Here is an 18971-nt window from a genome sequence, read left to right on the forward strand (position 1 = left end):
ATAGAAACTAATTGTATCAATTATGCCCGAAAATGTTACAAGTGTCAAATTTATGGAGACATGATGCACACTCATCTTTATTCGTTGCATGTGAAGACAGTTTATTGGTCATTCTCTATGTGGGTCATAGATGTTATTGGATAAAATTTTCTAAAAGCTTCAAATGGTCATCGTTTCATTTGGGTAGCAATAGATTATTTTACCAAATGAGTAGAAGCAACTTCTTATGCGAACATCACTCATTCCACAGTTTGTAAATTCTTAAAAAAGGAAATCATTGATATGGTCTACCAGAAAGGATTATTACTGACAATGCTTTGAATTTAAGCAACAAAAATGATGAAATCAGTCTGTGAACAGTTCCAGATAAAGCATCAGAATTCTACCACTTATCGCCCAAAGATGAATGGAGCGGTTGAGGCATCTAATAAGAATATCGAGAGGCTAATAGAAAAGATAGCTGAAACTTATAAGGATTGTCATGAGAAACTATTATTTGATCTATTGGTTTATCGAATTTCAGTACGAACGTTGACTGAGGCAACTCCATTTCCGTTAGCGTATGGGATGGAAGCTGTCCTACCTATTGTGGTAGAAATTCCTTCACTACGAGCTTTATCAGACGTAAAACTAGATGAATCATAATGGGTACAAGCCAGATATGACTAGTTGAATTTAATTGAAGAAAAGAGATTGAAAACTCTACCATTTGTTTTGTTGGCTTATAGAACTTCAGTATGAACGTCAACTGGGACAACTCTGTTTTTGTTAGCCTATGGGATGGAAGTTGTCCTACCTATTGAGATATATCAAAAGCTGATAATATGAACTCATGATAAGAAAGGTCCTTGAAGCAGGTAATGCATATTCTGTCTCTATTTGAGAAAAATGATAAGTGATGTCCAACATTTCACATTCTTGAAAGCAATTAGCCATAGAGATCATAAGGGATGGATAATAGAACTTGTAACACTCCCTTGTGATGTTGTCAACAACCTGTCAAGAAGAAGACGATGACTTCATTCGAAAAATGCACATATACATTTATGTTAGAATGATTGATTAAATTTGTAACAACATGAAGAGAATCCTTCAAGTTACTTAATTGTTGTTTAATAACACCAAAATGAGAACATGCAAGATTAAGAGATTTGGACATGAATAGAGCCACAAGTACCCATAATGGGGCATTATCAAAGTTAGACCTCACGGGGATCATGAAATTCTAATCAAGCATTGAGAGTGAACCTTATAACTTAAAATCTTCAGGCATTTTGAAGGCTCACATCAACATGCAAATATTGGGGCATTTTGAAGGCCCATTTCAGATAAAAATGATCCCATGTGGGGCATTTTGAAGGCTCACATTAGCACGAAAATGATGGAACATTGTGAAGGCCCATTTCAACCAAGAAATAACATGTTGGGACATTTTGAAGGCCTATTTCAGATGAGCCATGTGGGGCATCTTGAAGGTTCACATCAGTATGTTAGAGCATGTTAAAGATCTGTATCCTTTTTGGGTATTTTTGAAGGCCCATTTCAGCAAGGAATTAATATCCAAATATTCTGAAAACTTGGTTCAACCTGAAATAGAAAGGTTGAGGCATTTTGAATTCTCATATCATCCAAAAACAAATGTTAGTACATGCTGAAGGCCCGTATCATCTTTTAGAAAGATCATTGATTTGAGCAAATATTTCCAATGAGACAGAAAAGTATGAAAAATAAAAATGGTGAAACAATGACAGTGAAATTGACCATATACAAGCATTTTGTCCATCATATGGTTGCATGATCATGGTAATTTCATTTACATTGATGCTGGAAAGCCAAAGCATCCGACTTGTATTCCAATTGAGCTTTGTTCTTTGGTGTCCTTATAATCCCATACAAAAGCTCTGAACACTATACAAATAGCTTCCCTGGTTGAAAGATCTGGGCAGTAGCTACAGGAAAGGATTAATATGTTGTCAAATGTTCTCTGATATGATGTTGGCAAGCCAAAATATCCCATTTGTATTAACACTGAGTTTTGTTATTAAGTATCTTTGTGACTTCATACAAAAGCTATGAAAATGATGCAAAGAGCTTCTCTAGTTGAAAAATCTGGGTAGTAGCCACAAGAAATAATGAATGTGTTGTCAAATGTTTTATGAACCAGTAACAATGGTGTTGAACCAATGTTACCATCATATGGTGGTTCCATTTCTTGGCCTAAGCTAAAGGTTGTTTTCCAAAACCTCAAGAAATGTGAAGATTTCTTTCAACGGAAAAGGCGCAAAGATTTCCACAACAAGAAATTAGTGGAGTCAACTAAGATTGAACGATGGGTTGTTGCTTAAAAGTCTCAACATAATACGGTCGAAATGACTTTGTTCGAGATCTGACTAGATGTAGAGATATGAAATTGAATTAATAAAAATTCCCTTAGATGTGTTTTAAGAGTCAAATCAGAACAAATGATGTTTTCCTTAAAATGATAGATATTCATTTCAAAAATAAGAGCTTTATTGGATTTCTATACACGTTCAGCAGGGGCAAGAACTTGTTGGGGGTAAGAAAAAATTGATACAACTCTAGACTTGCAAGAGTGCACGTTGGTGTAAGCAAAAAAAATGAAGATCGCTTTTGGCAGCTATTCCCCTCACAGTCAATCCTTGACTTCCTCGTGAAGAGAAGTCAACCTTTATTATTTCTGACTCCCCAGTAGAGTCAAATTTTGACTTTCTCGTGAAGAGAAGTCAACATTTATTATTTTTGACTCCCCATAGGAGTCAATCCTTGATTTTCTCGTAAAGAGAAGTCAATCTTTTTAATTTGATATTCATGAAGTAAATTAATTCAGATTTGGTCTCCACGGAAGAGTAGTGGAAGCGAATCAACCTCGAGTCTGATCTTCATGGAAGAGTAGTGGAACATATTCTTCTTATTTTAGATTTGGTCTCCACAGAAGAGTAGTGGAAGTGAATCAACCTTGAGTCTGATCTTCACGGAAGAGTAGTGGAACATATTCTTTTTAATTCAAATTTGGTCTCCACGGAAGAGTAGTGGAAGCAAATTAATTTCAAGTCTGATCTTCATGGAAGAGTAGTGGAACAGATTCTTCTTATTTTAGATTTAGCCTTAACGGAAGAGTAGTGAAGCAAAGCAATCTTAACCTTCACGGAAGAGTAGTAAAGTAAAGCAATTATAAACTTCACAGAAGAGTAGTGAACCAAGATAAAATCAAGTATGATCTTCCCTAAATGAATAGTTGACCAGACACATCTTCAAAAATGGATATGAATACCCAGAAAAGAGGCACAAATCAAGTATGATATTCTCTAAATGAATAGTGAACCAGCATCATCCTTAGATAGACAAAACTCCTCATCACAAAGGAACCGTGTTATCTCAAATATCTTTAAAGATGATCAGACGTTTTTCATCACAAAGGAATAATGTCATCCACCGATCAGAACTCCTCATCACGAAGGAACAACATCATCCTTAAATAGCCAAAACTCCTCATCACAAAGGAACCGTGTTATCTCAAATACCATTAAAGATGGTCAGACGTCCTCATCACGAAGGAACAATGTCATCCACCGATCAGAACTCCTCATCACGTAGGAGTTGAGTCATCCTTAGATAGTCAGATGTCCTCATCACGAAGGAAACATTTTATCTCAAATATCTTTAAAGATGGCCAGACATCCTCATCACGAAGGAACAATGTATCCATCTATCAGAAGTCCTCAACAAGAAGGAGCATCATCATCCTTAGATAGCCAGATGTCCTCATCATGAAGGAATAATGTCATAGACTATTTGGATCTCTCCCATGAAGAATGGAGCAGATTTTCCATCAAAATATGAAGTTAATTGGATGAAAATTCCTTGTATTTTTATCTTTGCTCTATTCTTATTAACACAAAAATAAGCAAAGAGGGGCAGCTGTCGACAATAATTTTCGTCCCATATTTTTTATATATATTATATTATTATTATTATTATTTAAAAAACTCGAAGGCCCAAATACAAAAAAAAACCCGGAGACCATTTACAGTAGACCTGATCCAGGCCCATGAACAGATAACACAACAACTAGGGTTTCAGATATCATCTCAGCCATCAGTATCCACAACCGTTGGATCTGGATAGATCCAACGACCCAGATTCATCCAGCAGAAACCCTAGGGTTTCATCAACCCTAGGGTTTATTTCGGCCACCGCCTCCAAGTGGTCCACTCCGACGCTGCCACGCCTCCACCGCCGCACATAAGACTCCAGAAGATAAAGGACAACTGGGGGCCTATCAAAAGGCCATCACCTACAAAGAGAAAAAAAGGACACGGAGGAAGCATTGAAACAAACAAAGATTGAAAGCAAAACACAAAGGAGAAAGCAACAGAGAGATTTGAAAACCATAAACAAGTATCAAACCGAAAGAAAATGAGAGAAATAATAGAAACTTACTGAGGAGCCCAAACGTCGCCAGAAATCGTTGTTAACCGAAGGTATAAAACTCATATATATAACGATTGAGAGGCTTTTAGGAAGAAAGAATGGTGGTTTCGGGTTTAGAGTGTTTCGATATATAATTTGGGGTATTTTTTATATTTTCCAGTCACCGTGAATATTGACCGACGGTCGAAATAGTGACCAGAATAGTGATCGGTGGTGGTTAGAATAGTGACCGACAGTGGTCGGGCGGTAGCCGGCTCTCCCTCCGGTGAGGAAGTTTAGAGAGAATGGAGAACTTCTCTCTCCTTAGAGAGAGAAGCAAAATGAAGAAATGAGAAGAATTGGCCATTTTGTGCCAAATTTGGGGTATTTATACCCTCCTCAAAACTACTTCGTTTTGGGGAGGGACTATCTGGGTAATTCGAAGATGGGTAAACTATACCCATAGTCCTTGTAATTTGTAAGCCTAGCATTTTAGTCATTAAATCAGTTTTTTATTTTAATTTTGTTTTCGAGTTTTACTTTATTTTATTTTAGTCCATGCCTGTATATTTACATATATTTAGGGTAAATAGCATATTTAGTCCCTGATATTTTAATTCTTATATTTTAATCCCCGAATAGTCATTTAGGGTTAAATTACACTATTAGTATTTATGATATTTTTGAATTAAGACCATTAATTTATATATTTTTATAATTTAATCACTAGGGTTTAATATTTTAATTTTAAATAATATTTTAGTATTATTTACACTAATAATACTTAGATTTCATGATATTTAGAATTAGATTTTTTAATTTTGATATTTTACAATTTTAATCCCTTAATTTTAATATTTTTAATATTTTCATATTATTAAAGGATTATTGACAATTATAGTACTTTGCATATTAAGTAGTTATAATAGGAAACCTATAAATTTTATTTTTATGATTTAATCACTAAATTTATTATAGTTATTTTATACATTCGGGTTATATTATTTTATACAATAAATCATAAAAATATTTCCTTAACTTATTAGGAATATATTTTAAATGATTATTAGTATAAAATAATAACCTTGATATTTATTGAAGGGATTATAAATTAAATTAAATTCAAATTTATAAATTTTTACTGCAAAGACAATTAAATTAATGTAAAAAGGTATCAATTTTGGGTGTTGTGGGGGTGCTAATCATTCTCCATACGTAATTGACTCCCGAACTCATTTTCTAGTAAGCATGCCCTTTTTGTGTTATTTTAATAATATTTTTATAAATTTTATTAAAATAACATAACATTGTTTTGTGACCAATCACACCTCGATAAATTATTGGTGGCGACTCATCACAATTGTGTTTTTTCTTATGCCAGAAGAAAAACACTTATTTTTCGAGACGAGATTTAGAAAATAACAACTCTTGTTTTCGTTGGGCGAAATACAATCTCGACAATAATTTTGTAATATATCAATGTGAATAATATTTCAAATAGAATTAATTTATTTACTTTTTATGGTTATAAATTGTAGCCTATAAATATATTAAAAAATTATTATAATGAGTTGGTATTAACAATAAATATAAAATAGATTAAGACCATTATATTACTAAATTTACTTTAAATTGCTAAATTGCCTTTAGTAGCATGATTGGAAACACAAGTAGAGTGATCATAATACATTGAATATTATTATTGTTGACATTTATGTGTTGCATTGCCTTGAATATTTCTATGGTTACCTCACTAAGTGTATTTTTAGCGTGTGATGATTTTTACGCGTAGGAAAAAAGAGAAAAAAGAGTAAGGAGCTGAGCTTGACATCAATCACCAAGGAAATATTTACAGGTAACAATGATGACACACTACTGTATTCTAAAAGTTTTAGCTAGTCTGTATATGATAATGAAATGTCTTTAATTTTTTAATATAGCTAGTATTAAATATAATTAATAGTATGATATTAAACTATGCTTAAAAATTATTTAGGTTTTAAATCAAAAGTGTTAGGTAGTCTTATTCATTTTATGAAACAGAATAAAGTTGTCTATCAGTGCTTAAACTGGTTTGAAATTGGTAACAAAAAATATTATATTACGATTTTTCTCTGAATAATTATTTTATAATAATTGTTCAAGTTATGAAATAATATTTTATTTAGTTCAATTAAGAAATATTTTGAATTTCCGATATAACATCTACAATTCGTATACATATTATGGGTGTAATACTAGTGATTCTAATTTAACATCTCTAATTGGATTGGATCATCCATATCAATCTGGGTGTTACACTGTTTGTTACACACGATTGTTGAGGGATGACACTGTAATAACGAGATTCAGGTCGTTCGGCTTCGAAGACTGACATGGCTGTTTTTCCCGTAAATTAGCTTTTTATTTAATTATTTTACATTAATAATTCAACAAATTTTAATAAAAAATTTAATACACATACGGAAAATATTTAGATTATGCATCACAACTTTTTTTCTTTTTAATTTTAGGTAAGTATAATATCGTATTTGTTTAAAATAACATCAATCATTTGACGTTTAATGTGTATACCCCTATAATTTTTATGCTTAAAATTGAAACTTCAAAAAACATTTTTTATCATTAAAGTCACTCGTTTAATGCTATACATTACAACTCAAGTATTGAAATAGATGTTTTTTTTAATAAAAAGACATGTGTATATCATTTAAAGTTAATCTTTTTTACTAAAAGATTTGTCATACTTTTATAAGTTCATAATTTGTATTTTTTTTCGATTCATCATAATTTGTATTTAATATAATATATATTGTTTAAATATATTGTAAATAAATTTTAGATCAATTTAGAAAATATCTTAAAAATAGTATTAAAAAATCATCCAATGTGGAATGAGAGATATTAAGTGAAAACCAATAAACATCTTAATTTATTGTATACAATTAAGTTGAAAGTTTCTGCTAAGTCATATGATCTGATAAATTTTCTATTTGGTATATTATTTACTTTTATCAATAGCATGAAATTAAAAATTTAATTTAATGTCATTTTTTATTTTTTATACAAAAAATGTACAATATCTTAATAAAATCATCTATAATTATTAATGATTTCAAGATATCAATTTTTTTATCTTTTAAAAATAATTTTATCAAATCATCAAAACTAAAATTATTATAATAATTATGTGAAATAAACGTATTTTTAAAATTAATATTTTAGATATCTTCTATTTCCTTTTTCCCCTTTTCTTTATTATTCTTTAATTAACATATATTGAATCGAAATTCCAAGGGCGCTTAAACTGGCATTCCCTGAAAGACGGCCATTAGGGTTTTCCAGATTATACAAATACAGAGCTTGCTTAATCCCCAAAGTTTACTTCATTAAGAAAAATAACCTATTTTTGTAGTGTTTGATGGATCGTCTGCGCTCAAGACACAGATCGATCTTCTCTGTATTTACAAAAGCCGAGGTTTATAAATTTCTTTTTCTATTTGAGTGGCATTTTTATATTGTCGGTTATCAGCCTGTGGGGTCTAGAACAAATGGTGCTATGAATTTCTTTTTACATATATCGAAAATTTTCTATATTTCTTAATGTGTTGTCTTTGATGTATTATCCTGTATTCCTGCTTCTGGTCAACGTGAATACGGTTTAATGTTGTTTATGATTCATGAATCTGTTGATTTTAGTTTGCGTCTGCTATAGTTTGGATTGATTCTCTTATATTTCGCTCCTTATGTACAGATTGGGATGGTTTCTACAAAGCCATTGTGCTATGGAATTATGAAACATGTATATGCTCATTCTGATACGCCTTTATGTACAGATTGAGGAGAAATTGTTAATGGAATCAAGGGAGCTGCTACAGAGTTAGGAGTTTTGTCAAAAAATTGCAAAAAGTTTCGGGTTAGTTACATTTTCATTGACATCTTTGTAGTTTTTCTCTCTCCCCCGCCCTTATAGATTAAAGAAATGAATCAACTTGGACTTATATACACGCCTTTGCAGTTCATCCTCAGGTCGTGCTGGCAAACCCATTGGTAAATGGACTGAGGTCTTTCTTTACTCCATTACTATCTTAGTATTTTTTTCTCTTGTATTTCAATTCTGGTTATCTCATTGATGTTGTATACTTTAGGATGATCACTAATTTCATTATTGTTTCTTAGGTACAAAGCTGGTTCGCAGCCAGAAAGCAGGAAAGCACATCTGAAGTTCCTTCGTTTACCGATACACCCGAAAATCAAGCTCTAATGCCTGCTGAAACTTGCCCTCTAAACAATGGCCATCAAACTTCTCAAAATTTTGAAGGTGTGTCCTGTTTGGAATTTGAACAAAAGAAATGGTTGAAGTTTGGAGAGACTCGGTTATCTGGTTGTTGTTATTAGGTTTTAGTTCAATTTGCTACCTCATTTTGGGAGCATTGAGTATATGGCTTGAGACCTTTGTTTTTGCATAAATAGTTATATAAAATATAAACCATTTGTTCACACAATATTAAGATTTAATTTAATTGCATTTGCCTGTGTAATCATCATAATATCAAATTTGCCCTTCTGTCGTTCTTGCACAACAGGGCTGACGACTTGAAGTAACCTTTATTGCCCTAGTTCTTACTTCCTCTTTATTGTAATGTAGAACTTTACCAGTATAGATTAAAAGTGTCTATTTTAAGCACGAGTTCACTACCATCCATATTGTTGATTGGTGCAGAAATCTTATATGGTTTTCTTGGCCGTGTCCACCTCTGCTTTATGATCTGGAAATCATGGCATAAGTATTAAATATTGAACTGGACTGCCCCTTGTGTGTTCTGGGGAAAGTATGTTCTGCTTTTGCTAACATTTTCCCTCCCTTTAGGAGTGGATTCACAAGCTGGAGAAAAGACCCCTGATCTATCAAACTAAAATTCGAGGCAAAGTCATCTAAAGATGGAGCATGGCAAACAAATGAATATAAATTATTCCAAATAACAATTGTCCAGGCTTTTCTATTGAAATATGTTGTGCATTTATTCTGTTATCTTGTGGGAATCTTGTATTGAAACTTGCTTATATTGAACTGAGTTTACTTTGATGCACGGGTATGATGTTGATATATTGTCACTCAGCGATTTCTAAGTTCTGGTGAAGTTGTAAGTAGCTAAGATCATATGATTGCATTCACTGTATAGACCGATGCTCTTACTGAGCGTCATTTGATAAAATGTACTATTGTTAAATGAAGTTCAGGTCAGATGTGTTGGATATGGGGCTGAGGATGATAAATGGGTTAATGTAGAAAAGGCAGTACGAGAGCGATCCATCCCATTTGAGCATTCTGAATGTAATCAGGTAGCCATTGGAAATCTCGTATTATGCTTGCAAGTGATTAATAAATGATGCACTCATTGTTCTTAAATTTCTCAATAATCTTCCATCACTCTGTTAATTAGCGTTTCTTGGCTGGAATTTAGGAGAGGAGAGACCAATCAATATACTACGATGCTCACATCGTAAAGACTGATCGAAAAAATGCATGACATACGAGGTTGTAGGTGTCTCTTTTTGATCCGATATAATCATGACAACTCAGAGGCAAGCATTTTGTGTTCTTGTGAACACTTCATACTGGCTCGATTAAGAGTACATGAATGGTATTTCCTAAAAAGCCTACCTAGGGTTGTAAAATCGGGTAATTGTTCAAGTTTCAGTCAGATCTTGTCAGATCGGATAAAATCTGATACATGTCAAGTTAGGTAAATTTGATGTTTTGACTCGGATTAGGTCGGGTCCAGGTCAAATCAGGTCGGGTCATTTTCAGGTTGATTTGACACCAGATACAATTCGGGTTTAGGTCGGGTTACTTTTAGTTCGGATCGTTGCCAGTTCAGGTCCGAAGCAGTTAAGAAGCAGGTTAATTCAGGTTCGGATGGACTTCAAGCGGATCTCGTTCAGATCGGGTCACATCATTGGCAGATAAAATTCAAGTCGGATCTCTATAAGATACAAATTGAGTTCAAATCGGGTTGATTTTTATTTTTGGATTAATTATTTTCGTCTTTCGCGAACGTTGAATTGCAATTTGTAATTGTACATGATTTAGAATAAATTACTAATAATATAAATAATCATGGTTCAATTTTATGAAAAATACAAATTTAAGAATTAAATTGAACAAATATGAAATTACAAATAAAAATTTAAATAAATTAAACAACACACATTGATTAGGGATCAAATCGAAATAATTTTAAATTGTGAGGTTGAAATTAATACAAAAATGTACTAAATTATACCCATTTAAAAAGTTATGGGCCAATTAAAAAATAGAATTAAGTAATAAGTATGGATCAATTTCAGATGCAAATAAAATTTGGAGGACTAAATTGAACAAATATGAAATTACAAATAAAAATTTAAATAAATTAAACAACACGCATTGATGAGAGATCAAATCGAAATAATTTTAAATTGTGAGGTTGAAATTAATACAAAAAAGTACTAAATTATACCCATTTAAAAAGTTATGGGCCAATTTAAAAATAGAAATAAGTATGGGTCAATTTCATATGCAAATAAAATTTGGAGGACTAAATTGAACAAATATGAAATTACAAATAAAAATTTAAATAAATTAAACAACACAAAAGGGATCAAATATGAAAAATATTGTGAAATGGACTAAATTGCATTCATTTCAAAAGTTGAGAAAAATATTAAAACAACTAATATATATATATATAATATAAACTATATAGTTTATATATAAAGTATATGTATTATATATATAAACTATATAGTTTATATATATTATGTATAAACTATATATACCATGTATAAACTATAATACTATATAGTTTATATATGAACTATTGAACTATATAGAAACTATATAGTTTATATATAAATTATATATGAATTATATATAAACTATACAATTTATATTTATATATTATGTATAATTATAAATAATATATATTATATAAATTATATAGTTTATTAATATAAACTATATAGTTTATATATATATATATATAGTTTATAGGGTTTAGGGATTAGGGTTTATATTAATATTAATATTTATATTTATATTTATATAAACTACATACTATAATTTATATGTATATACCATATTTATACTATTTATATAAACTATAATTTATATTTGTATATTATATATGAACTATAGTTTACATATAAACTATATAGTTTATAGTTGATATTTACATATGAACTATATATATAAACTATATAGTTTACATATGACCTATATATATATACTATAGTTGATATTTATATACTATATAGTTTATATATGACCTATATATATATACTATAGTTTGTATTTATATACTATATATTATATATATAAACTATATATACTATAGTATAATTTACATATGAACTATATATAAAACCATATAAACTATATACTATATAAAATAATTTATACTATAGTATATATAAACTATATAATATATAAACTATATGGTATATATAAACTATACATTATATATTTCATTAGTATATATAAACTATATATTATATAGTTCATTAGTATGTATAACCTATATAGTATATGGTATATACAAACTATATATTATATAGTTCATTACTATATATAAACTATATAGTATATATAAACTATATATTGAAAAGTTCATTAGTATATTATAACCTATATATTAATTTATTAATATAAACATATATATTAATTGAAAGAATTGGAAAATATATAAGGATCAAATTGAACAAATTTTAAATATGAAGCTTAAATTAATAAACTGTAATATTAAATTTGGACTAAATTGAAAAAAAGTTGAAATATGAAGCTTAAATTAATATATTGCATCATTAAATTTGGACTAAATTAAACAAATTTAAAACTAGGATACCACGTTACAATGCCAAGAAAAGTTAAAAAACATGCAGGTCATACCCAAACCCGAAACCCAAACGAACCAGTATAAAGGCATTTTTTTTTTTAATTTTCAACATTTTTTCTCTTTTTCTCATTTCATTATTTTGCTCTCTCTCTAACTCTATGATTCTCTCAAATCCTCTGCCTTCTCTCTAGAAAATCAATTGTGTTCTTCATTTGTTCATCCAGTTCTTCCCCAAAACCCTCATTTGATCTTCAAAAACACCTAAACCAAAATATTTTCGTGTTTTTTTTCGATCAAACACCCAAATATTCTTCTGCGTTCTTCATTTGTTCATCCAGTTCTTCCCAAAACCCTCATTTGATCTTCAAAAAACCTAAACCAAAACATTTTCGTGTTTTTTTCGACCAAACACCCAAATATTCTTCCGTGTTCTTCATTTATTCATCCAGTTCTTCCCCAAAACCCTCATTTGATCTTCAAAAACACCTAAACATAAACCATTTCGTGTTTTTTGGATCAAACACCCACAAATTCATCCATTGTATTTCTGTATTATTCCCCAAATCCTTACAAACACCCAAAACTTAAAACCAACTTGGTTTTTTCGATCAAACACCAAAATCCAAATTGTTCATCTTTTTCAACCCCTAACCCTAAATCATAATTCATCTTTCTTAACCCCTAACTTAAACCTTAACCTAAACCTTAACCCAAACCCTAACCATAACCTTAACCCAAACCCAAACCCAAACCCAACCTAAACCTTAAACCCAAACCCAAACCTAAACCTAAACTTGAACTTATACCTAAACCCTAACTTGAACCCAAACTCAAACCGAACCCAAACTATTCGAAACCTTTATTTTTTCCTACGGTTTCATGGATAGTTTTTCGTATGAGTTGAATTACTCAGGTATTTCTTATTCCTTTTTGTTTCATTTTTTAATTTTATTTTAATATTTGAATTAATTAATTATTTATTTGTTTTGTAGGTCAAAACCCAACAGATCAGAATGACCATCATTCTGAAAGAGGTAAACTGTCTATTACTTTCTTTATATATGTTTGATATACTCGTTTATTTATGTTGATGTAAATGATGTACTGGTTTATTGTTGTTGATGTAAATGATGTGCTGATTTATTATTGTTGATGTAAATGATGTACTGGTTTATTGCTGTTGATGTAAATGATGTGCTGGTTTATTGCTATTGATGTAAATGATATACTAGTTTATTGCTGTTAATGTAAATGATGTACTGGTTTATTGTTGTTGATGTAAATGATATACTGGTTTATTGTTTTTGATGTAAATGGTGTACTGGTTTATTGTTGTTGATGTAAATGATGTGTTGGTTTATTGCTATTATTGCTATTGATGTAAATGATATATTGGTTTATTGATGTTGATGTAAATGATGTACTGATTTATTGTTGTTGATGTAAATGATATACTGGTTTATTGCTGTTGATGTAAATGATGTACTGTTTTATTGCTGTTGATGTAAATGATATACTGGTTTATTATTGTTGATGTAAATTATATACTGGTTTATTGTTGTAATGTAAACTAACTATGGTTTTTTTTGCAAGGGGGTGTAAATGATATACTGGTTTATTGTTGTAGTGTAAACTAACTATGGTTTTTTTTTTTGCAAGGGGATGTAAATGATATACTGTCTGAAGCAATTGATTTAAATAAATCCTCTAAGAGGAAGTTCACTGGTTCATCCGATTTTGAGAGAAGAACCTCTCCTGTTTGGGACCACTACACATTTACCAAATCTGATGATGGTTCTGTTTATGCCGAGTGTAGGTATTGCAAAGTTAAAAGGTATAAAGCTTATTCTTATATTGGTACTTCTAATCATAAAAGGCATACTGAGAAATGCCAAGCATATAAGGATTTTCTTGCTGAACATCCTCGTAGTGTAGATTCTTTTGATCAAAACAAATACCGTGAATTGTTTGCTGAGGCTATTCTGTGTCATGGTTATGCATATAGTATTGTTGAGCATCAAAAACTTAGGGATTTACATCATTACCTTAATTCTTCTGTTAAGGATATATCTAGGTATATTGTTACTAAGTATTGCATGTTGAAGCATGAAAAACATAACAAATTACTACTTGATTCATTGCATACTGTTTTAAGTCATGTTTGTTTTACATTTGATGGTTGGTCTGCCTGCACTTCACGTTCTTATTTTGCTCTTACTGCTCATTATGTTGATAATAACCGGAAACTTCAGTCTAAAATTCTTAATTTTCGTCGTTTTCCTCCTCCTCATGATGGGGAGACAGTATTTAAGTTTGTTAAAAAGATGATATGCGAGTGGGGTCTTGAAAAAAAGCATTTACCATTACACTTGATAATGCTTCTGCAAATGATAAAATGGTCAGGAGATTGAAAGATGATTTGAATGTCATTTCTTCTCTTCCATGCAATGGTAAGTACTTCCATATAAGATGTGTTGCCCACATTTTGAACTTGATAGTTCAAAAAGGTTTGAAGGTAATTGATTCTTCTGTTAATAAATTGCGTGAGATTGTTAAATTTATTGATTCTTCTGATTCTCGACTTTGTGCATTTGAATTAGTTGTTAAAGACTGTGATACTTCTTTCTCTGGTAAGTTAGTATTGGATGTTTCTACTCGATGAAATTCTACTTACTTGATGGTTCATAGGGCACTTGAGGCTTGATTAGCAATTAATTTGTTTGTTAATAGGGAAAATGAGTTAGATTTCATTACTGATAAATAGTGGGAAATTGTTCAAACAATCTGTGATTTTCTTGAGACTTTTTATGAAATTACTACTCTGTTCTCTGGTTCTAAGTATCTCACTTCTAACTTGTATTTGGCTAATGTTGTTTCAATTGAAAAATTATTGTGTGATCCTCATAATGATTCATGCGAAGGAATTTCTGCAATGGCTAGACCCATGCTTGAACTATTTGAGAAATATTGGTCTGATCACTCAATGATTTTGTATTTTGCTGTTTTCCTTGATCGTCGATATAAATTACAACTTCTGAAAAAGTTGTACAATGTTCTTATGTTGAGGATGAGGTTCAAATGAGGGTAAGTATCATTTATAATGAGTTTCTTGACTTATATGTATTTTATTCAAAAAAATGCACCTTGTGGTTTTTCCTCTTCTTCTTCTGTCCAAAGTAACAAATCCTTGGGCAGAAGTGAGTCAAGTTCCAATCGGCCTCAAGCTTTTAGAAAATCAGATTTATTTCAGGTTAGTAATTACAATTTTAAGTTGAATTTATCTTATTTATTTATTGTTTTCATTTACTAATCTGTCTTTTATTTTTTAGACTTTCGATGCTAATTTAGCTGCTTCAAGGAGTGGACGATCTGATGTTAATTCTTACATCAGTTTGCCTCTTGTCCCTCATACTGGAGAAACTGATTTTGATATTTTGGATTATTGAAAAAATCAAAGCATTTAATACCCGGTACTTTCTCGCATGACGAGAGATATATTGGCTATTCCAATTACTTCGGTTGCATCCAAATCTTCCTGTAGTATGGGAGGTCAAATTTTCAACAAATTAAGAGCTAAACTCTTACCTAAAAATATTGAGATTTTTGTAATAACTCGTAATTGGTTGTATGGTTTTGAGTCAGAGGATAAGGACGAAGAATACATTTCCGTGGTTAACGAGTCTTCGTTGTAAAGGTAATACAAATTGTTTTTTTATATTAATGTCATTAATATTTCAAATTATTTATTAATTATTTTAATTTTTCTTAGTAATTTTTAGGGTGTTTAAAGGTCCCCTGAAATCATTCCGAATTGGAGATTCGAATTGGAGATTCTGTCTTCTTTATTCCCTTCAAAGGTAACTTAATATTTTATATTTATTATGTTTATTTAATAAAACTTTCAAATTGTTTATTAATAAGTCTTTTCTTTTGTAGGGTGCCTTACTGCCTTACAAGATGCAATACTTGGTGTTTGATTATGCTTTATTCTGTTTTATATTGTTTGCTTCTATTTTATATTGTTTGCTTCTGTTTGATATTGCTTGCTTCTACTTGATATTTGTAAGGGTTTGGTAAAGTCGGAAATGTTTGGCACTGTTGGCCATCGAATTCCCTTTGACTTTACCACTGATTATATGCTTTCTTAATACAAGATGCTTGCTGAATTGATGCAATGATGCTTGTTGAATTGGTACATTGATGCTTGCTGGTTGATATTGTCTATTATTCACTAATGGCTTGTAAATTATTGTTGTTGGTATGACTTAAATCAATTTTAGAACCTTATAAATTCTTATATAAATAGTTACTCGTGTTTAATTATGTTGGTGGCATTTTAGCTTTTAAAGCTAGAAAGTTGCCCATAATTAAACATGTTGGCAGCATTTAGGTATAAAAGTTAGATGATGATATTTCTGGTAGTATAGTTAAGCTTTTTAGCCTTGTAAACATTATCTATAAGATCTGAGAGCATTTATTTCAACATAAATTTATTTTATTTAGTTGATTTTATTGTAATTTTAGTGTTTTCAAGTGTAATAAAGTTACCTTCATTTATAAATATTTACTTAGTATTTGTAATGTTATTCAAGTTTTTAATATTTAATAAGTCCATTTCAATTAATATATTTTGATTTTAAAATTTCAAGTTAAGTTTACTTAAATTATTAATTAATTTTCACATTAAAAGTAAATTAGATTTATGAATATTTTAACTTAGTTAATATAATTTAATAAAATCAAGTTTAATAAGATAATATTTAAATTTAATTTAGTGATTATAAATAAAATTTATAATATAAAGAAATTTATGAATTAGAATTAACATAAAAATCAAATTTATAACATACAAATTATAATTAATATAAAACTAAATTTCAAAAAATAATCATATTAATTTGATTATTATAATAATTTATGATAAAATTTTAAAAAGTAATTATATTAATTTAATTATCATAATAATTTAATTATCATAAGTTTATTTTAAATTTAAAATAACATAATTATATTAATTGTAACTTCACTTATAAGTTAGAATAATATCATATCACTTTAAAAACATGTCGGATCATTTACAGGTTGAGTCAATTACAGGTCAGGTTCATAACAGGTCAGGTTGAAAACAGATCGGGTTATACCAGTTATTTACCAGGTCAATATCGGTTTCGAATTCATATCAGTCATATGCAGTTCGGGTTCGGGTATCATATTTTCAGTTCAATTCGGGTTCAGGTCGTTCTCAGGTCGGGTTCAGATCCACAATTTTCGGGTTCACTCGGGTTCAGGTCCACCAGTTTCGACTCAAATCGATTTTGGATCGTCACAGCGCAAGTCAAAAACAGTTTTAACTATAATCAATTTCAATCAGTTTTACAGGTCAAATCAACTTTTTAGAATGTAAGCCTACCAATACTGATCTTTGTGGTTAACTTTTCCCTTTTTCCAGGAAATAGTACGATTGAAGAAACTGTGTTATATTCAAGGCCAACGAATGAAGTAATTTGCAGAATGCTTCTGAATTTTCAATTGCCTTCCAACAACTATGTATAATCACAAATTTCTTCATGTTCGTTGTGGCCAAAAAGATATACCAGTGGACATATCGGGGTTTTTTTTTTCTCCGGTACTAATTATTTTAAGTGTTTTCATATCTGTTATATAAAAGCCTAATACACAAGCAATTACATATAAATATTTTATAAAAATTGAAATCCTAATTAAATTCAATGACTTGACTTATTTTATTTTTAAAGGCGATTATAAAAAAAATAAAATTGGCTTCTTGATTTTCATCTCATTTAGTTAAATTTGAGAAAAATTGACTATGAAGTATCTTATAATACAATAAATAAGACTAAGATGAATTCCTCGATTACATTCAACATCCCATTAGATAACAAAAACTTTTAAACAGCAACTCTAGATCCTTATTTTTTTTCAGCAGATAAGCAGCCAACCTTTGATCGTAAATTTTGGTTTATTATGTTGAAGATCTTCTGTAGTCCGGTATGAATAAGGTTATTTATTTGTGAATATATTTATAGTTATTACGTGTTACAAATTTAAAATTGATGAATACTATTTAAGTGGGCCGGGAACCTAAGTCTAGTATAGGGATGACGAATCGTATTTTTTTTTTGGCTCAATAGGGCAAATATTTTAATTAATTAGCTTAATAAGGCACATTGAAATTTATTTTAGATTCTACGGTATTTATTACAGTACTTAATTATTTTTCTTAAAACTTGTTATGTCAAAGTAACAAATTTTATTAAAATAATATATATATATATATATATATATTATTTTTTTCTATCATAAAGATTTAAAAAAAGTAAAAATAAATAAAACTTGTCACGCCGAGGTGACGAGTTCCACCTGTCATACAGATGTTTTATTTAGTTTAAAGTATTAAATGCTTTGAGGGTTTGTTTAGTTCAAAGTATTAAATGATGTGATTGGACACTGAAATAAATTTTATAATAGATAAAAAGAACATTACATTAAGAACATAAAAACAACAAAATTAACACATTACGTTTAGGATATAAATACAACAAACCTTACACACATCTTAAACAATAAAATGAAATCATAAACATATGACTATTCTTTATGATGTTTTAATACTCTTAATCAGTAGACTCATCAGAAATAATA

General features: G+C 29.9%; 1 pseudogene; it reads left to right on the forward strand.

Annotated features, from left to right (window-relative positions):
* Positions 1-7739: 7739 nt before the first annotated feature.
* Positions 7740-17849, forward strand: LOC120149260 (annotated as a pseudogene).
* Positions 17850-18971: the final 1122 nt, after the last annotated feature.

The sequence above is a fragment of the Hibiscus syriacus genome, unplaced genomic scaffold, assembly GCF_006381635.1.
Source record: "Hibiscus syriacus cultivar Baekdansim isolate YM2019G1 unplaced genomic scaffold, ASM638163v2 tig00002793_pilon, whole genome shotgun sequence".
In the NCBI taxonomy this organism is placed as follows: Eukaryota; Viridiplantae; Streptophyta; class Magnoliopsida; order Malvales; family Malvaceae; genus Hibiscus; species Hibiscus syriacus.